General features: G+C 46.8%; 27 non-coding genes and 7 pseudogenes across 27 annotated transcripts; all 34 read left to right on the plus strand.

The window, feature by feature from the left end:
- The first annotated feature begins 238 nt into the window (after positions 1 to 238).
- On the plus strand, positions 239 to 357 carry LOC140868683 (5S ribosomal RNA). The gene has a single exon (XR_012146089.1). It is a non-coding gene; the product is annotated as a 5S ribosomal RNA (ribosomal RNA).
- Positions 358 to 758: 401 nt separating this feature from the next.
- Positions 759 to 877, plus strand: LOC140869828 (5S ribosomal RNA). Its single transcript, XR_012146821.1, has one exon. It is a non-coding gene; the product is annotated as a 5S ribosomal RNA (ribosomal RNA).
- Positions 878 to 1,245: 368 nt separating this feature from the next.
- LOC140868906 (5S ribosomal RNA) lies at positions 1,246 to 1,364 on the plus strand. The gene has a single exon (XR_012146304.1). It is a non-coding gene; the product is annotated as a 5S ribosomal RNA (ribosomal RNA).
- A 400-nt stretch (positions 1,365 to 1,764) lies between these two features.
- On the plus strand, positions 1,765 to 1,882 carry LOC140869790 (5S ribosomal RNA; annotated as a pseudogene).
- A 398-nt stretch (positions 1,883 to 2,280) lies between these two features.
- Positions 2,281 to 2,399, plus strand: LOC140868628 (5S ribosomal RNA). The gene has a single exon (XR_012146035.1). It is a non-coding gene; the product is annotated as a 5S ribosomal RNA (ribosomal RNA).
- Positions 2,400 to 2,882: 483 nt separating this feature from the next.
- LOC140869632 (5S ribosomal RNA) lies at positions 2,883 to 3,000 on the plus strand (annotated as a pseudogene).
- A 402-nt stretch (positions 3,001 to 3,402) lies between these two features.
- LOC140868994 (5S ribosomal RNA) lies at positions 3,403 to 3,520 on the plus strand. The gene has a single exon (XR_012146388.1). It is a non-coding gene; the product is annotated as a 5S ribosomal RNA (ribosomal RNA).
- A 401-nt stretch (positions 3,521 to 3,921) lies between these two features.
- LOC140868593 (5S ribosomal RNA) lies at positions 3,922 to 4,040 on the plus strand. Its single transcript, XR_012146003.1, has one exon. It is a non-coding gene; the product is annotated as a 5S ribosomal RNA (ribosomal RNA).
- A 400-nt stretch (positions 4,041 to 4,440) lies between these two features.
- Positions 4,441 to 4,559, plus strand: LOC140868995 (5S ribosomal RNA). The gene has a single exon (XR_012146389.1). It is a non-coding gene; the product is annotated as a 5S ribosomal RNA (ribosomal RNA).
- A 397-nt stretch (positions 4,560 to 4,956) lies between these two features.
- LOC140869421 (5S ribosomal RNA) lies at positions 4,957 to 5,075 on the plus strand (annotated as a pseudogene).
- Positions 5,076 to 5,405: 330 nt separating this feature from the next.
- Positions 5,406 to 5,524, plus strand: LOC140868440 (5S ribosomal RNA). Its single transcript, XR_012145858.1, has one exon. It is a non-coding gene; the product is annotated as a 5S ribosomal RNA (ribosomal RNA).
- Positions 5,525 to 5,924: 400 nt separating this feature from the next.
- Positions 5,925 to 6,043, plus strand: LOC140868948 (5S ribosomal RNA). The gene has a single exon (XR_012146344.1). It is a non-coding gene; the product is annotated as a 5S ribosomal RNA (ribosomal RNA).
- A 399-nt stretch (positions 6,044 to 6,442) lies between these two features.
- LOC140868138 (5S ribosomal RNA) lies at positions 6,443 to 6,561 on the plus strand. The gene has a single exon (XR_012145569.1). It is a non-coding gene; the product is annotated as a 5S ribosomal RNA (ribosomal RNA).
- Positions 6,562 to 6,960: 399 nt separating this feature from the next.
- On the plus strand, positions 6,961 to 7,079 carry LOC140868617 (5S ribosomal RNA). Its single transcript, XR_012146025.1, has one exon. It is a non-coding gene; the product is annotated as a 5S ribosomal RNA (ribosomal RNA).
- Positions 7,080 to 7,466: 387 nt separating this feature from the next.
- Positions 7,467 to 7,585, plus strand: LOC140868071 (5S ribosomal RNA). The gene has a single exon (XR_012145506.1). It is a non-coding gene; the product is annotated as a 5S ribosomal RNA (ribosomal RNA).
- Positions 7,586 to 7,986: 401 nt separating this feature from the next.
- LOC140870326 (5S ribosomal RNA) lies at positions 7,987 to 8,105 on the plus strand. Its single transcript, XR_012147292.1, has one exon. It is a non-coding gene; the product is annotated as a 5S ribosomal RNA (ribosomal RNA).
- A 400-nt stretch (positions 8,106 to 8,505) lies between these two features.
- On the plus strand, positions 8,506 to 8,605 carry LOC140869772 (5S ribosomal RNA; annotated as a pseudogene).
- A 399-nt stretch (positions 8,606 to 9,004) lies between these two features.
- Positions 9,005 to 9,122, plus strand: LOC140868755 (5S ribosomal RNA). Its single transcript, XR_012146156.1, has one exon. It is a non-coding gene; the product is annotated as a 5S ribosomal RNA (ribosomal RNA).
- Positions 9,123 to 9,520: 398 nt separating this feature from the next.
- On the plus strand, positions 9,521 to 9,639 carry LOC140868194 (5S ribosomal RNA). The gene has a single exon (XR_012145620.1). It is a non-coding gene; the product is annotated as a 5S ribosomal RNA (ribosomal RNA).
- Positions 9,640 to 10,040: 401 nt separating this feature from the next.
- On the plus strand, positions 10,041 to 10,159 carry LOC140869890 (5S ribosomal RNA). Its single transcript, XR_012146880.1, has one exon. It is a non-coding gene; the product is annotated as a 5S ribosomal RNA (ribosomal RNA).
- A 399-nt stretch (positions 10,160 to 10,558) lies between these two features.
- Positions 10,559 to 10,677, plus strand: LOC140868113 (5S ribosomal RNA). The gene has a single exon (XR_012145546.1). It is a non-coding gene; the product is annotated as a 5S ribosomal RNA (ribosomal RNA).
- Positions 10,678 to 11,078: 401 nt separating this feature from the next.
- Positions 11,079 to 11,197, plus strand: LOC140869617 (5S ribosomal RNA; annotated as a pseudogene).
- A 399-nt stretch (positions 11,198 to 11,596) lies between these two features.
- LOC140868147 (5S ribosomal RNA) lies at positions 11,597 to 11,715 on the plus strand. The gene has a single exon (XR_012145578.1). It is a non-coding gene; the product is annotated as a 5S ribosomal RNA (ribosomal RNA).
- Positions 11,716 to 12,114: 399 nt separating this feature from the next.
- On the plus strand, positions 12,115 to 12,233 carry LOC140869077 (5S ribosomal RNA). The gene has a single exon (XR_012146469.1). It is a non-coding gene; the product is annotated as a 5S ribosomal RNA (ribosomal RNA).
- A 401-nt stretch (positions 12,234 to 12,634) lies between these two features.
- LOC140869304 (5S ribosomal RNA) lies at positions 12,635 to 12,752 on the plus strand. The gene has a single exon (XR_012146683.1). It is a non-coding gene; the product is annotated as a 5S ribosomal RNA (ribosomal RNA).
- A 401-nt stretch (positions 12,753 to 13,153) lies between these two features.
- On the plus strand, positions 13,154 to 13,272 carry LOC140868060 (5S ribosomal RNA). Its single transcript, XR_012145495.1, has one exon. It is a non-coding gene; the product is annotated as a 5S ribosomal RNA (ribosomal RNA).
- A 399-nt stretch (positions 13,273 to 13,671) lies between these two features.
- LOC140869666 (5S ribosomal RNA) lies at positions 13,672 to 13,791 on the plus strand (annotated as a pseudogene).
- Positions 13,792 to 14,144: 353 nt separating this feature from the next.
- On the plus strand, positions 14,145 to 14,263 carry LOC140869144 (5S ribosomal RNA). The gene has a single exon (XR_012146533.1). It is a non-coding gene; the product is annotated as a 5S ribosomal RNA (ribosomal RNA).
- Positions 14,264 to 14,664: 401 nt separating this feature from the next.
- LOC140869353 (5S ribosomal RNA) lies at positions 14,665 to 14,783 on the plus strand. Its single transcript, XR_012146734.1, has one exon. It is a non-coding gene; the product is annotated as a 5S ribosomal RNA (ribosomal RNA).
- A 400-nt stretch (positions 14,784 to 15,183) lies between these two features.
- On the plus strand, positions 15,184 to 15,302 carry LOC140870514 (5S ribosomal RNA). The gene has a single exon (XR_012147472.1). It is a non-coding gene; the product is annotated as a 5S ribosomal RNA (ribosomal RNA).
- Positions 15,303 to 15,704: 402 nt separating this feature from the next.
- LOC140870382 (5S ribosomal RNA) lies at positions 15,705 to 15,823 on the plus strand. Its single transcript, XR_012147346.1, has one exon. It is a non-coding gene; the product is annotated as a 5S ribosomal RNA (ribosomal RNA).
- A 397-nt stretch (positions 15,824 to 16,220) lies between these two features.
- LOC140868668 (5S ribosomal RNA) lies at positions 16,221 to 16,339 on the plus strand. Its single transcript, XR_012146075.1, has one exon. It is a non-coding gene; the product is annotated as a 5S ribosomal RNA (ribosomal RNA).
- A 400-nt stretch (positions 16,340 to 16,739) lies between these two features.
- Positions 16,740 to 16,857, plus strand: LOC140869482 (5S ribosomal RNA; annotated as a pseudogene).
- Positions 16,858 to 17,258: 401 nt separating this feature from the next.
- LOC140868162 (5S ribosomal RNA) lies at positions 17,259 to 17,377 on the plus strand. The gene has a single exon (XR_012145591.1). It is a non-coding gene; the product is annotated as a 5S ribosomal RNA (ribosomal RNA).
- Positions 17,378 to 17,504: the final 127 nt, after the last annotated feature.

A 17,504-nucleotide genomic window follows, 5' to 3' on the forward strand; every position in this document is an offset into this window, starting at 1 on the left:
GGTCCCAGCGCGACATACGGGAAATATGCCCCCAAAGACCATCTCCGTTTTGGAATTTGAGCGTCTCCGTATCTTTAACCTAGATACGCACTATAGGTATCGAGTGGAGCTTCGCGTGAGCAGGCTGAAGCTCCAGTAACTCTTAGCCGATCGAAAGTTATGTCCGTTTGAAACTGCAGCTCTTGTTCCTCCGATCTGCAATTCGAGAGACAAAAAAATAAAGAATTCATTCACTATTGGGTGCGATCATACCAGAATTAATGCACCGGATCCCATCAGAACTCCGAAGTTATGCGTGTTTGGGCAAGAGCAGTACTAGGATGGGTGACCCCCTGGGAAGTCCTCGTGTTGCACCCGTTTTTTAATTAGTTTCTTTTTTTCTTACACGTACATCTTGTTCTTCCGATTCCTCTCCATCCTATTTCCGAATCTTTCAGTCCAATCCACGGATAGAAAAGATGCAATAGACTGAATCACACGACCTGAACGTGCGATCTGGATGACGCGGGCAACTTCAATGGGTCTCAGCGCGCCCTACGGGAAAAATGCCCCCAAAGACCATCTTCGGGTTTGAGTTTGAGCTTCTCTGTCTCTTAGACCGAGATACGCACTGTAGGTATCGAGAAGAGCTTCGCGTGAGCAGGCTTAAGCTCCCGTAACTCTCAGCAGATCGAAAGTTATGTCCTTTTGAAACTGCAGCTCCTGTTCCTCCGATCCGCAATTCGAGAGACAAAAAAATAAATAATTCATTCATTGTTGGTTGCGATCATACCAGTACTAATGCACCGGATCCCATGAGAACTCCGAAGTTAAGCGTGCTTGGGCGGGAGCAGTACTAGGATGGGTGACCCCCTGGGAAGTCCTCGTGTTGCACCCTTTTCTCATTAATTTCTTTTTTTCTTACTCGTACTTCTTGTTTTTCCGATTCCTCGCCGTCCTATTTTCGACTCTTTCAGTCCAATCCGCGGATAGAAAAGATGCAATAGACTTAAACACACGACGTGAACGTGCGATCTGGGTGACGCAGGACGCTTCAGTGGGTCCCAGTGCGCCCTACGGGAAAAACACCCCGAAAGACCATCTCCGGGTTGTAATTTGAGCGTCTCCATCTCTTAGTCTGAGATACTTGCTGTAGGTATCAAGAGGAGCTTCGTGTGAACAGGCTGAAGCTCCCGTAACTCTTAGCCGATCGAAAGTTATGTCCGTTTAAAACTGCAGCTCCTATTCCTTTGATCCGCAATTCGAGAATACGATCATACCAGCACTAATGCACCGGATCCCATCAGAACTCCGAAGTTTAGCGTGCTTGGGCGAGAACAATACTAGGATGGGTGACCCCCTGGGAAGTCCTCGTGTTGCACCCCTTTTTTCATTAATTTTTTTTTTCTTACTCGTACTTCTTGTTCTTTCGATTCCTCGCCGTCCTATTTCCGACTCTTGCAGTCCAATCCGCGTATAGAAAAGATGCAATAAACTTAATCATACGATGTGAACGTGCGATCTGGGTGACGCAGGCCGCTTCGGTGTGTCCCAGCGCGACATACGGAAAAAATGCCCCGAAAGACCATCTCCGTTTTGGAATTTGAGCGTCTCCGTCTCTTTAACCTAGATACGCACTATAGGTATCGATTGGAGCTTTGCATGAGCAGGATGAAGCTCCAGTAACTCTCATTCGATCGAAAGTTATGTCCGTTTGAAACTGCAGCTCCTGTTCCTCCGATCCGCAATTCGAGAGACAAAAAAATAAAGAATTCATTCACTATTGGATGCGATCATACCAGCACTAATGCACGGGATCCCATCAGAACTCCGAAGTCATGGTGCTTAGGCAAGAGCAGTACTTGTATGGGTGACCCCTTGGTCAGTCCTCGTGTTGCACCCCTTTTTTAATTAGTTTTTTTTTTCTTACTCGTACATCTTGTTCTTCCGATTCCTCTCCGTCCTATTTTCGACTCTTTCAGTCCAATCCAGGGATAGTAAAGATGCAATAGACTGAATCACACGACGTGAACGTGCGATCTAGGTGACGCGGGCCACTTCGGTCCCAACGCGCCCTACGGGAACAATACCCCCAAAGACCATCTCCGGGTTTGAATTTGAGCTTCTCCGTCTCTTAGACCGAGATACGCACTGTAGGTATCGAGAAGAGAGCTTCGTGTGAGCAGGCTGAAGCTCCCGTAACTCTCAGCAGATCGAAAGTTATGTCCGTTTGAAACTATAGCTCCTGTTCCTCCAATTCGCAATTCGAGAGACAAAAAAATAAAGAATTCATTCACTGTTGGGTGCGATCATACCAGTACTAATGCACCGGATCCCATCAGAACTCTGAAGTTAAGCGTGCTTCGGCGAGAGCAGTACTCGGATGGATGACCCCCTGGGAAGTCCTCGTGTTGCTCCCCTTTTTCATTAATTTTTTTTTCTTACTCGTACTTCTTGTTTTTCCGATTCCTCGCCGTCCTATTTCCGACTCTTTCAGTCCAATCCGCGAATAAAAAAAATGCATTAAACTTAATCACACGACGTGAACGTGCGATCTGGGTGACGCAGGCTGCTTCAATGGGTCCCAGCGCGCCCTACGGGAAAAACGCCCCGAAAGACCATCTCCGGGATGTAATTTGAGCGTCTCCGTCTCTTAAACCCATGAAACTTGCTGTAGGTATCGAGAGGAGCTTCGTGTGAACAGGCTGAAGCTCCCGTAACTCTTTGCCGATCGAAAGTTATGTCCGTTTGAAACTGCAGCTCCTGTTCCTCCGATCCGCAATTTGAGAGACAAAACAATAAAAATTCATTCACTATTGGGTGCGATCATACCAGCACTAATGCATCGGATCCCATCAGAATTCCGAAGTTAAGCATGCTTGGGCGAGAGCAATTCTAGGATGGGTGACGATCATACCAGCACTAATGCATCGGATCCCATCAGAATTCCGAAGTTAAGCATGCTTGGGCGAGAGCAATTCTTGGATGGGTGACCCCCTGGGAAGTTTTCGTGTTGCACCCCTTTTTTCATTAATTTCTTTTTTTCTTACTCGTACTTCTTGTTCTTTAGATTCCTCGCCGTCCTATTTTCGACTCTTGAAGTCCAATCCGCGGATAGAAAATATGCAATGAACTTAATTATAAGATGTGAACGTGCGATCTGGGTGTCGCGGGCCACTTCGGTGGGTCCCAGCGCGACATACGGGAAAATTGCTTCGAAAGACCATCTCCGTTTTGGAATTTGAGTGTGTCCGTCTCTTTAACCGAGATACGTACTATAGGTATCGAGTGGAGCTTCACGTGAGCAGGCTGAAGCTCCATTAACTCTCGACCGATCGAACGTTATATCCGTTTGAAACTGCAGCTCCTGTTCCTCTGATCCGCAATTCGAGAGACAAAAAAATAAAGAATTTATTCACTGTTGGGTGTGATCATACCAGCACTAATGCACCGGATCCCATCAGAACTCCGAAGTTATGGGTGCTGGGCAAGAGCAGTAGTAGGATGGGTGACCCCCTGGGAAGTCCTCGTGTTGCACCCTTTTTTTTTATTAATTTCTTTTTTCTTACTCGTACATCTTGTTCTTTCGATTTCTCTCCGTCCTATTTCCGACTCTTTCAGTCCAATCCGCGGATAGAAAAGATGCAATAGACTGAATCACAGGACGTGAACGTGCGATCTGGGTGACGCGGGCCACTTCGGTGGGTCCCAGCACGCCCTACGGGAAAAATGCCCCCAAAGACAATCTCCGGGTTTGAATTTGAGCTTCTTCGTCTCTTAGACCAACATACACGTTGTAGGTATCGAGAAGAGCTTCGCGTGAGCAAGCTGAAACTCCTGTAACTCTCAGCAGATCGAAAGTTATGTCCGTGTGAAACTGTAGCTTTTTTTCCTCCGATCCGCAATTCGAGAGAAAAAATAATAAAATATTCATTCACTGTTGGGTGCGATCATACCAGCACTAATGCACCGGATCCCATCAAAACTCCGAAGTTAAGCGTTCTTGGGCGAGAGCAGTACTAGGATGTTTGACCCCCTGGGAAGTCCTCGTGTTGCACCCCTTTTTCATTAATTTCTTTTTTTCTTACTCGTACTTCTAATTCTTTCGATTCCTCTCCGTCCTATTTCCGACTCTTTTAGTCCAATCCGTGGATAGAAAAGATGCAATAGACTGAATCACACGACGTGAACGTGCAATCTGGGTGACGCGGGCCACTTCGGTGGGTCCCAGCGCACCATACGGGAAAAATGCCTCCAAAGACCTTCTTCGGGTTTGAATTTGAGCTTCTCCGTCTCTTAGACCGAGATACACGCTGTAGGTATCGAGAAGAGCTTCGCGTGAGCAGGCTGAAGCTCCCGTAACTCTCAGCAGATCGAAAGTTATGTCCGTTTGAAACTGCAGCTCCTGTTCCTACGATCCGCACTTCAAGAGACAAAAAAATAAAGAATTCATTCATTGTTGGGTGTGATCATTCCAGTACTAATGCACCGGATCCCATGAGAACACCGAAGTTAAGCGTGCTTGGGCGAGAGCAGTACAAGGATAGGTGACCCCCTGGGAAGTCCTCGTGTTGCACCCCTTTTTTCATTAATTTTTTTTTCTTACTCGTACTTCTAATTCTTTCGATTCTTCTCCGTCCTATTTCCGATTCTTTCAGTACAATCCGCGGATAGAAAAGATGCAATAGACTGAATCATACGATGTGAACATGCGATCTGGGTGACGCGGGCCGCTTCGGTGGGTCCCAGCGCGATATACGGGAAAAAGGCCCCAAAGACCATCTCCGTTTTGGAATTTGAGCGTCTCCGTCTCTTTAACCTAGATACGCACTATAGGTATCGAGTGGAGCTTCGCGTGAGCAGGCTGAAGCTCCAGTAACTCTCAGCCGATCGAAAGTTATGTACGTTTGAAACTGCAGTTCCTGTTCCGCCGATCCGCAATTCGAGAGACAAAAAATAAAGAATTCATTCATTGTTGGGTGCGATCATACCACTACTAATGCACCGGATCCCATCAGAACTCTGAAATTAAGCGTGCTTGGGCGAGAGCAATACTAGAATGGGTGACCCCCTGGGGAGTCCTCGTGTTGCATTCTTTTTTCATGAATTTCTTTTTTTTTACTCGTACTTCTTGTTTTTCCGATCACACAACGTGAACGTGCGATCTAGGTGACGCGGGCCGCTTCGGTGGGTCCCAGCGCGCCCCACGGGAAAAACGCCCGAAAGACCATCTCCGGGTTGTAATTTGAGCATCTCCGTCTCTTAGACCGAGATACTTGCTGTAGGTATCGAGAGGAGCTTCGCGTGAGCAGGTTGAAGCTCTCGTAACTCTTAGCCGATCGAAAGTTATGTCCGTTTGAAACTGCAGCTCATGTTCCTCCGATCCGCAATTCGAGAGAAAAATAATAAAGAATTCATTCACAGTTGCGTGCGATCGTACTAGCACTAATGCACCGGATCCCATCAGAACTCCGAAGTTAAGCGTGCTTGGGCGAGAGCAGTACAAGGATAGGTGACCCCCTGGGAAGTCCTCGTGTTGCACCCCTTTTTTCATTAATTTTTTTTTTCTTACTCGTACTTCTAATTCTTTCGATTCTTCTCCGTCCTATTTCCGATTCTTTCAGTACAATCCGCGGATAGAAAAGATGCAATAGACTGAATCATACGATGTGAACATGCGATCTGGGTGACGCGGGCCGCTTCGGTGGGTACCAGCGCGATATACGGGAAAAATGCCCCCAAAGACCATCTCCGTTTTGGAATTTGAGCGTCTCCGTCTCTTTAACCTAGATACGCACTATAGGTATCGAGTGGAGCTTCGCGTGAGCAGGCTGAAGCTCCAGTAACTCTCAGCCGATCGAAAGTTATGTACGTTTGAAACTGCAGCTCCTGTTCCTCCGATCCGCAATTCGAGAGACAAAAAAATAAAGAACTCATTCACTATTGGGTGCGATCATTCCAACATTAATGCACCGGATCCCATCAAAACTCCGAAGTTAAGCGTGCTTGGGCGAGAACAGTACTAGGATGGGTGACCCTTTGGAAATTCCTCGTGTTGCACCCCTTTTTTCATTAATTTCTTTTTTTCTTACTCGTACTTCTTGTTCTTTCGATTCCTCGCCGTCCTATTTCCGACTCTTGCAGTCCAATCCGCGGATAGAAAAGATGCAATAAACTTAATCATACAATGTGGATGTGCGATCTGGGTGACGCGGGCCGGTTTGGTGGGTCCCAGCGTGACATACGGGAAAAATGCCCCGAAAGACCATCTCAGTTTGGAATTTGAGCGTCTCCGTCTCTTTAACCAAGATACGCACTATAGGTATCGAGTGGAGCTTTGCGTGAGCAGGTTGAAGCTCCAGTAACTCTCAGTCGATCGAAAGTTATGTCCATTTGAAACTGCAGCTCCTGTTCCGCCGATCCGCAATTCGAGAGACAAAAAATAAAGAATTCATTCATTGTTGGGTGCGATCATACCAGTACTAATGCACCGGATCCCATCAGAACTCTGAAATTAAGCGTGCTTGGGCGAGAGCAATACTAGAATGGGTGACCCCCTGGGAAGTCCTCGTGTTGCACCCCTTTTTCATTAATTTCTTTTTTTCTTACTCGTACTTCTAATTCTTCCGATTCCTCTCCGTCCTATTTCCGACTTTTTCAGTCCAATCCGCGGATAGAAAAGATGCAATAGACTGAATCACAGGACGTGAACGTGAGATCTGGGTGACGCGGGCCACTTCGGTGGGTCCCAGCACGCCCTACGGGAAAAATGCCCCCAAAGACAATCTCCGGGTTTGAGTTTGAGCTTCTCCATCTCTTAGACCGACATACACATTGTAGGTATCGAGAAGAGCTTCGCGTGAGCAAGCTGAAGCTCCCGTAACTCTCAGCAGATCGAAAGTTATGTCCGTTTGAAACTGCAGCTCCTTTTCCTCCGATCCGCAATTCGATAGACAAAACAATAAATATTCATTCACTATTGGGTGCGATCATACCAGCACTAATGCACCGGATCCCATCAAAACTCCGAAGTCAAGTGTGCTTGGGCGAGAGCAGTATTAGGATGGGTGACCCCCTGGGAAGTCCTCGTCTTGCACTTCTTTTTCATTATTTTCTTTTTTTCTTACTCGTACTTCTAATTCTTTCGATTCCTCTCCGTCCTTTTTCCGACTCTTTCAGTCCAATCCGCGGATAGAAAAGATTCAATAGACTGAATCATACGATGTGGGTGACGTGGGCCGCTTCGGTGGTTCCCAGCGCGACATACGGGAAAAATGCCCCGAAATACCATCTCCGTTTTGGAATTTGAGCGTCTCCATCTCTTTAACCAAGATATGCAATATAGGTATCGAGTGGAGCTTCGCGTGAGCAGGCTGAAGCTCCAGTAACTCTCAGCCGATCGAAAGCTATGTCCGTTTAAAACTGCAGCTCCTGTTCCTCCGATCCGCAATTCGAGAGACAAAAAAATAAAGAATTCATTCAATATTGGGTGCGATCATACCAGCACTAATGCACCGGATCCCATCAGAACTCCGAAGTTATGCGTGCTTGGGTAAGAGCAGTACTAGAATGGGTGACCCCCTGGGAAGTCCTCGTGTTGCACCCTTATTTTTATTAGTTTCTTTTTTTCTTACTCCTACATCTTGTTCTTCCGATTCCTCTCCGTCCTATTTCCGACTCTTTCAGTCCAATCCGCGGATAGAAAATATGCAATAGACTGAATCACAGGACGTGAACGTGCGATCTGGGTGACGCGGGCCACTTCGGTGGGTCCCAGCATGCCCTACGGGAAAAATGCCCCCAAAGAAAATTTCCGGGTTTGAATTTGAGCTTCTCCGTCTCTTAGACTGACATACGCGTTGTAGGTATCGAGAAGAGCTTCGCGTGAGCAAGCTGAAGCTCCCGTAACTCTCAGCAGATCGAAAGTTATGTCCGTTTGAAACTGCAGCTCCTTTTCCTCCGATCCGCAATTCGAGAGACAAAACAATAAAATATTCATTCACTATTTGGTGCGATCATACCAGCACTAATGCACCGGATCCCATCAGAACTCCGAAGTTAAGCGTGCTTGGGCGAGAGCAGTACTAAGATGGGTGACCCCCTGTGAAGTCCTAGTGTTGCACCCCTTTTTCATTAATTTCTTTTTTTCTTACTCGTACTTCTAATTCTTTCGATTCCTCTCCGCCCTATTTCCGACTCTTTCATTCCAATCCACGGATAGAAAAGATGCAATAGACTGAATCTCATGACGTGAACGTGCGATCTGGGTGACGCGGGCCACTTCGGTGGGTCCCAGCACGCCCTACGGGAAAAATGCCCGCAAAGACCATCTCCGGGTTTGAATTTGAGCTTCTCCATTTCTTAGACCGAGATACGCGCTATAGGTATCGAGAAGAGTTTCGCGTGAGCAGGCTGAAGCTCCCGTAACTCTCAGCAGATCGAAAGTTATGTCCATTTGAAACTGCAGCTCCTGTTCCTCCGATCCGCAATTTGAGAGACAAAAAAATAAATAATTGATTCACTATTGGGTGCGATCATACCAGTACTAATGCACCGGATCCTATCAGAACTCCGAAGTTAAGCGTGCTTGGGCGAGAGCAGTACTAGGATCCTCGTGTTGCACCCCTTTTTCATTAATTTCTTTTTTTCTTACTCGTACTTCTTGTTTTTCCGATTCCTCGCCGTCCTATTTCCGACTCTTTCAGTCCAATCCGCGGATAGAAAAGTTGCAATAGACTGAATCACACGACGTGAACATGCGATCTGGGAGACGCGGGCCACTTCAGTGGGTCCCAGCATGCCCTACGGGAAAAATGCCCCCAAAGACCATCTCCGGGTTTGAATTTGAGCTTCTCCGTCTCTTAGACCGAGATACGCGCTCTAGGTATCGAGAAGATCTTCGCGTGAGCAGGCTGAAGCTCCCGTAACTCTCAGCAGATCGAAAGTTATGTCCGTTTGAAACTGCAGCTCCTGTTCCTCCGATCCGCAATTCGAGAGACAAAACAATAAAAATTCATTCATTATTGGGTGCGATCATACCAGCACTAATGCATCGGATCCCATCAGAACTCCGAAATTAAGCGTGCTTGGGCGAGAGCAGAACTAGGATGGGTGACCCCTGGGAAGTCCTCGTGTTGCACCCCTTTTTCATTAATTTTTTTTTCTTACTCGTACTTCTTATTCTTTCAATTCCTCTCCGTCCTATTTCCGACTCTTTCAGTCCAATCCGCGGATAGAAAAGATGCAATAGACTGAATCATATGATGTGAACGTGCGATTTGGGTGACGCGGGCCGCTTCGGTGGGTCCCAACGCGACATACGGGAAATATGCCCCCAAAGACCATCTCCGTTTTGGAATTTGAGCGTCTCCGTATCTTTAACCTATATACGCACTATAGGTATCGAGTGGAGCTTCGCGTGAGCAGGCTGAAGCTCCAGTAACTCTTAGCCGATCGAAAGTTATGTCCATTTGAAACTACAGCTCTTGTTCCTCCAATCTGCAATTCGAGAGACAAAAAAATAAAGAATTCATTCACTATTGGGTGCGATCATACCAGCATTAATGCACCGGATCCCATCAGAACTCCGAAGTTATGCGTGTTTGGGCAAGAGCAGTACTAGGATGGGTGACCCCCTGGGAAGTCCTCGTGTTGCACCCGTTTTTTAATTAGTTTCTTTTTTTCTTACTCGTACATCTTGTTCTTCCGATTCCTCTCCATCCTATTTCCGAATCTTTCAGTCCAATCCACGGATAGAAAAGATGCAATAGACTGAATCACACGACCTGAACGTGCGATCTGGATGACGCGGGCCACTTCAATGGGTCTCAGCGCGCCCTACGGGAAAAATGCCCCCAAAGACCATCTTCGGGTTTAAGTTTGAGCTTCTCCGTCTCTTAGACCGAGATATGCACTGTAGGTATCGAGAAGAGCTTCGCGTGAGCAGGCTGAAGCTCCCGTAACTCTCAGCAGATCGAAAGTTATGTCCTTTTGAAACTGCAGCTCCTGTTCCTCCGATCCGCAATTCGAGAGACAAAAAAATAAATAATTCATTCATTGTTGGGTGCGATCATACCAGTACTAATGCACCGGATCCCATGAGAACTCCGAAGTTAAGCGTGCTTGGGCGAGAGCAGTACTAGGATGGGTGACTCCCTGAGAAGTCCTCGTGTTGCACCCCTTTTTCATTAATTTCTTTTTTTCTTACTCGTACTTCTTGTTTTTCCGATTCCTCGCCGTCCTATTTTCGACTCTTTTAGTCCAATCCGCGGATAGAAAAGATGCAATAGACTTAATCACACGACGTGAACGTGCGATCTGGGTGACGCAGGCCGCTTCAGTGGGTCCCAGTGCGCCCTACGGGAAAAACACCCCAAAATACCATCTCCGGGTTGTAATTTGAGCGTCTCCATCTCTTAGTCCGAGATACTTGCTGTAGGTATCGAGAGGAGCTTCGTGTGAACAGGCTGAAGCTCCCGTAACTCTTAGCCGATCGAAAGTTATGTCCGTTTAAAACTGCAGCTCCTATTCCTCTGATCCGCAATTCGAGAGACAAAAAAATAAAAATTCATTCACTATTGGGTACGATCATACCAGCACTAATGCACCGGATCCCATCAGAACTCCAAAGTTTAGCGTGCTTGGGCGAGAACAGTACTAGGATGGGTGACCCCCTGGGAAGTCCTCGTGTTGCACCCCTTTTTTCATTAATTTATTTTTTTCTTACTCGTACTTCTTGTTCTTTAGATTCCTCGCCGTCCTATTTCCGACTCTTGCAGTCCAATCCGCGGATAGAAAAGATGCAATAAACTTAATCATACGATGTGAACGTGCGATCTGGATGACGCAGGCCGCTTCGGTGTGTCCCAGCACGACATACGGGAAAAATGCCCCGAAAGACCATCTCCGTTTTGGAATTTGAGCGTCTCCATCTCTTTAACCTAGATACGCATTATAGGTATCGAGTGGAGCTTTGCATGAGCAGGCTGAAGCTCCAGTAACTCTCAGTCGATCGAAAGTTATGTCCGTTTGAAACTGCAGCTCCTGTTCCTCCGATCCGCAATTCGAGAGACAAAAAAATAAAGAATTCATTCACTATTGGATGCGATCATACCAACACTAATGCACCGGATCCCATCAGAACTCCGAAGTCATGCGTGCTTGGGCAAGAGCAGTACTAGTATGGGTGACCCCTTGGTCAGTCCTCGTGTTGCACCCCTTTTTAATTAGTTTTTTTTTTCTTACTCGTACATCTTGTTCTTCCGATTCCTCTTCGTCCTATTTTCGACTCTTTCAGTCCAATCCACGGATAGAAAAGATGCAATAGACTGAATCACATGACGTGAACGTGAGATCTAGGTGACGCGGGCCACTTCGGTGGGTCCCAACGCGCCCTACGGGAAAAATACCCCCAAAGACCATCTCCGGGTTTGAATTTGAGCTTCTCCGTCTCTTAGACCGAGATACGCGCTGTAGGTATCGAGAAGAGCTTTGTGTGAGCAGGCTGAAGCTCCCGTAACTCTCAGCAGATCGATAGTTATGTCCGTTTGAAACTATAGCTCCTGTTCCTCCGATCCGCAATTCGAGAGACAAAAAAATAAAGAATTCATTCACTGTTGGGTGCGATCATACCAGTACTAATGCACCGGATCCCATCAGAACTCTGAAGTTAAGCGTGCTTCGGCGAGATCAGTACTAGGATGGATGACCCCCTGGGAAGTCCTCGTGTTGCACCCCTTTGTCATTAATTTTTTTTTTCTTACTCGTACTTATTGTTTTTCCGATTCCTCGCCGTCCTATTTTCGACTCTTTCAGTCCAATCCGCGGATATAAAGAATGCAATAGACTTAATCACACGACGTGAACGTGCGATCTGGGTGACGCAGGCTGCTTCAATGGGTCCCAGCGCCCCCTACGGGAAAAACGCCCCGAAAGACCATCTCCGGGATGTAATTTGAGCGTCTCCGTCTCTTAGACCCATGAAACTTGCTGTAGGTATCGAGAGGAGCTTCGTGTGAACAGGCTGAAGCTCCCGTAACTCTTTGCCGATCGAAAGTTATGTCCGTTTGAAACTGCAGCTCCTGTTCCTCCGATCCGCAATTCGAGAGACAAAACAATAAAAATTCATTCACTATTGGGTGTGATCATACCAGCACTAATGCATCGGATCCCATCAAAACTCCGAAGTTAAGCGTGCTTAGGCGAGAGCAATACTAGGATGGGTGACCCCCTGGGAAGTCGTCGTGTTGCACCCCTTTTTTCATTAATTTCTTTTTTTATTACTTGTACTTCTTGTTCTTTCGATTCCTCGCCGTCCTATTTTCGACTCTTGCAGTCCAATCCGCGGATAGAAAAGATGCAATGAACTTAATTATACGATGTGAACGTGCGATCTGGGTGACGCGGGCCACTTCGGTGGGTCCCAGCGCGACATACGGGAAAAATGCTTCGAAAGACCATCTCCGTTTTGGAATTTGAGTGTCTCCGTCTCTTTAACCGAGATACGTACTATAGGTATCGAGTGGAGCTTCACGTGAGAAGGCTGAAGCTCCAGTAACTCTCAGCCGATCGAAAGTTATGTCCGTTTGAAACTGCAGCTCCTGTTCCTCCGATCCGCAATTCGAGAGACAAAAAAATAAAGAATTTATTCACTGTTGGGTGTGATCATATCAGCACTAATGCACCGGATCTCATCAGAACTCCGAAGTTATGCGTGCTGGGCAAGAGCAGTAGTAGGATGGGTGACCCCCTGGGAAGTCCTCGTGTTGCACCCTTTTTTTTATTAATTTCTTTTTTTCTTACTCGTACATCTTGTTCTTTCGATTTCTCTCTATCCTATTTCCGACTCTTTCAGTCCAATCCGCGGATAGAAAAGATGCAATAGACTGAATCACAGGACGTGAACGTGCGATCTGGGTGACGCGGGCCACTTCGGTGGGTCCCAGCACGCCCTACGGGAAAAATGCCCCCAAAGACAATCTCCGGGTTTGAATTTGAGCTTCTTCGTCTCTTAGACCGACATACACGTTGTAGGTATCGAGAAGAGCTTCGCGTGAGCAAGCTGAAGCTCCTGTAACTCTCAGCAGATCGAAAGTTATGTCCGTTTGAAACTGCAGCTCCTTTTCCTCCGATCCGCAATTCGAGAGACAAAATAATAAAATATTCATTCACTGTTGGGTGCGATCATACCAGCACTAATGCACCGGATCCCATCAAAACTCCGAAGTTAAGCGTGCTTGGGCGAGAGCAGTACTAGGATGTTTGACCCCCTGGGAAGTCCTCGTGTTGCACCCCTTTTTCATTAATTTCTTTTTTTCTTATTCGTACTTCTAATTCTTTCGATTCCTCTCCGTCCTATTTCCGACTCTTTCAGTCCAATCCGCGGATAGAAAAGATGCAATAGACTGAATCACACGATGTGAACGTGCGATCTGGGTGACGCGGGCCACTTCGGTGGGTCCCAGCGCGACATACGGGAAAAATGACCCGAAAGACTATCTCCATTTTGGAATTTGAGCGTCTCTGTCTCTTAAACCGAGATACGCAATATAGGTATCGAGTTGAGCTTCGCGTGAGCAGGCTGAAGCTCCCGTAACTCTTAGCCGATCGAAAGTTATGTCCGTTTGAAACTGCATCTCCTGTTCCTTCGATCCGCAAGTCGAGAGACAAAACAATAAAAATTCATTCACTATTGGGTGCGATCATTCCAGCACAAATGCTCCGGATCGTATTAGAACTCCGAAGTTAAGCGTGCTTGTGGGAAAGCAGTACTAGGATGGGTGACCCCCTGGGGAAGTCTTCGTGTCGCACCCTTTTTTTCAATAATTTCTTTTTTTCTTACTCGTACTTCTTGTTCTTTCGATTCCTCGCCGTCCTATTTCCGACTCTTGCATTCCAATCCGCAGATAGAAAAGAAGCAATAAACTTAATCATACGATGTGAACGTGCGATCTGGATGACGCGGGCCGCTTCGGTGGGTCCCAGCACGACATACGAGAAACATTCCCTGAAAGACTATCTCTATTTTGGAATTTGAGCTTTGTGTGAGCAGGCCGAAGCTCCAGTAACTCTCAGCCGATCGAAAGTTATGTCCGTTTGAAACTGCAGCTCCTGTTCCTCCGATCCGCAATTCAAGAGACAAAAAAATAAAAAAATCAGTCACTGTTGGGTGCGATCATACCAGCACTAATGCACCGGATCCCATCAGAACTCCGAAGTTATGCGTACTTGGGCAAGAGAAATACTTGGATAGGTGACCCCCTTGGAAGTCCTCGTGTTGCACCCTTTTTTTTATTAGTTTCTTTTTTTCTTGCTCGTACAGCTTGTTCTTCCGATTCCTCTCCGTCCTATTTCCGAATCTTTCAATCCAATCCGCAGATAGAAAAGATGCAATAGACTGAATCACAGGACGTGAACGTGCGATCTGGGTGACGCGGGCCACTTCTGTGGGTCCCAGCACGCCCTACGGGAAAAATGCCCCCAAAGACAATCTCCGGGTTTGAATTTGAGCTTCTTTGTCTCTTAGACCGACATACGCGTTGTAGGTATCGAGAAAAGCTTCGCGTGAGCAAGCTGAAGCTCCCGTAACTCTCAGCAGATCGAAAGTTATGTCCGTTTGGAACTGCAGCTCCTTTTCCTCCGATCCACAATTCGAGAGACAAAACAATAAAATATTCACTCACTGTTGGGTGCAATCATTCCAGCACTAATGCACCGGATCCCATCGAAACTCCGAAGTTAAGCGCGCATGGGCGAGAGCAGTACGAGGATGGGTGACCCCCTGGGAAGTCATCGTGTTGCACCTCTTTTTCATTAATTTCTTTTTTTCTTACTCGTACTTCTAATTCTTTTGATTCTTCTCCGTCCTATTTCCGACTTTTTCAGTCCAATCCGCGGATAGAAAATATGCAATAGACTGAATCATACAATGTGAACGTGCGATCTGGGTGAAGCGGGCCGCTTCGGTGGGTCCCAGTGCGACATACGGGAAAAATGCCCCGAAAGACCATCTTCGTTTTGGAATTTGAGCGTCTCCGTCTCTTTAACCTAGATATGCACTATAGGTATCGAGTGGAGCTTCGCGTGAGCCGGTTGAAGCTCCAGTAACTCTCAGCCGATCGAAAGTTATGTCCGTTTGAAACTTCAGCTCCTGTTCCTCCGATCCGCAATTCGAGAGACAAAAAAATAAAGAATTCATTCACTATTGGGTGCGATCATACCAGCACTAATGCACCAGATCCCATCAGAACTCCGAAGTTATGCGTGCTTGGGCAAGAGCAGTACTAGGATGGGTGACCCCCTGGGAATTCCTCGTGTTGCACCCCTTTTTTAATTAGTTTCTTTTTTTCTTACTCGTACATCTTGTTCTTTCGATTCCTCTTCGTTCTATTTCTGACTCTTTCAGTCCAATCCACGGATAGAAAAGATGCAATAGACTGAATCACATGATGTGAACGTGCGATCTGGGTGACGCGGGCCACTTCAGTGGGTCCCAGCGCGCCCTAAGGGGAAAAATACCCTCAAAGACCATCTCCGGGTTTGAATTTGAGCTTCTCCGTCTCTTAGACCGAGATACGCGCTGTAGGTATCGAGAAGAGCTTCGTGTGAGAAGGCTAAAGCTCCCGTAACTCTCACCAGATCGAAAGTTATGTCCGTTTGAAACTGCAGCTCATGTTCCTCCGATCCGCATTTCGAAGGAAAAAAAAATAAAGAATTCATTTATTGTTGGGTGTGATCATACTAGTACTAATGCACCGGATCCCATCTGAACTCCGAAGTTAAGCGTGCTTGGGCGAGAGCAGTACTAGGATGGGTGATCCCCTGGGAAGTCCTCGTGTTGCACTCTTTTTTCATTAATTTCTTTTTTTCTTACTCGTACTTCTTGTTTTTCCGATTCCTCGCCGTCCTATTTCCGACTCTTTCAGTCCAATCCGCGGATAGAAAAGATGCAATAGACTTAATCACACGATGTGAATGTGCGATCTGGGTGATGCAGGCCGCTTCAGTGGGTCCCAGCGCCCTACGGGAAAAACGCCCCGAAAGACCATCTCCGGGTTGTAATTTGAGCGTCTCCGTCTCTTAGACCGAGATACTTGCTGTAGGTATCGAGAGGAGCTTCGTGTGAACAGGCTGAAGCTCCCGTAACTCTTAGCCGATCGAAAGTTATGTCCGTTTGAAACTGCCGCTCCTGTTCCTCCGATCCGCAATTCGAGAGACATAACAATAAAAATTCATTCACTATTGGGTACGATCATACCAGCACTAATGCACCGGATCCCATCAGAACTCCGAAGTTAAGCGTGCTTGGGCGAGAGCAGTACTAGGATGGGTGACCCCCTGGGAAGTCCTCGTGTTGCACTCTTTTTTCATTAATTTCTTTTTTTCTTACTCGTACTTCTTGTTTTTCCGATTCCTCGCCGTCCTATTTCCGACTCTTCCAGTCCAATTCGCGGATAGAAAAGATGCAATAGACTTAATCACACGATGTGAATGTGCGATCTGGGTGATGCAGGCCGCTTCAGTGGGTCCCAGCGCGCCCTACAGGAAAAACGCCCCGAAAGACCATCTCCGGGTTGTAATTTGAGCGCCTCCGTCTCTTTAACCGAGATACGCACTATAGGTATCGAGTGGAGCTTCGCGTGAGCAGGCTGAAGCTCTAGTAACACTCAGCCGATCGAAAGTTATGTCCGTTTGAAACTGCAGCTCCTGTTCCTCCGATCCGCAATTCGAGAGACAAAAAAATAAAGAATTTATTCACTGTTGGGTGCGATCATACCAGAACTAATGCACTGGATCCCATCAAAACTCCAAAGTTATGCGTGCTTGGCAAGAGCAGTACTAGGATGGGTGACCCCCTGGGAAGTCCTCGTGTTGCACCCTTTTTTTTATTAGTTTCTTTTTTTCTTACTCGTATATCTTGTTCTTCCGATTCCTCTCCGTCCTATTTCCGACTCTTTCAGTCCAATCCGCAGATAAAAAAGATGCAATAGACTGAATCACAGGACGTGAACGTCCGATCTGGGTGACTCGGGCCACTTCGGTGGGTCCCAGCATGCCCTACGGGAAAAATGCCCCCAAAGACAATCTCCGGGTTTGAATTTGAGCTTCTCCATCTCTTAGACCGACATACGCGTTGTAGGTATCGAGAAGAGCTTCGCGTGAGCAAGCTGAAGCTCCCGTAACTCTCAGCAGATCGAAAGTTATGTCCGTTTGAAACTGTAGCTCTTTTTTCTTCGATCCGCAATTCGAGAGACAAAACAATAAAATATTCATTCATTGTTGGGTGCGATCATACCAGCACTAATGCACCGGATCCCATCAGAACTCTGAAGTTATGCGTGCTTGGGCAAGAGCAGTACTAGGATGGGTGACCCCCTGGGAAGTCCTCGTGTTGCACCACTTTTTTAATTAGTTTCTTTTTTTCTTACTCGTACATCTTGTTCTTCCGATACCTCTCCGTCCTATTTACGACTCTTTCAGTCCAATCCACAGATAGAAAAGATGCAATAGACTGAACCACACGACAT

This window comes from Henckelia pumila, chromosome 4 (assembly GCF_033568475.1).
Source record: "Henckelia pumila isolate YLH828 chromosome 4, ASM3356847v2, whole genome shotgun sequence".
Taxonomy (NCBI): domain Eukaryota; kingdom Viridiplantae; phylum Streptophyta; class Magnoliopsida; order Lamiales; family Gesneriaceae; genus Henckelia; species Henckelia pumila.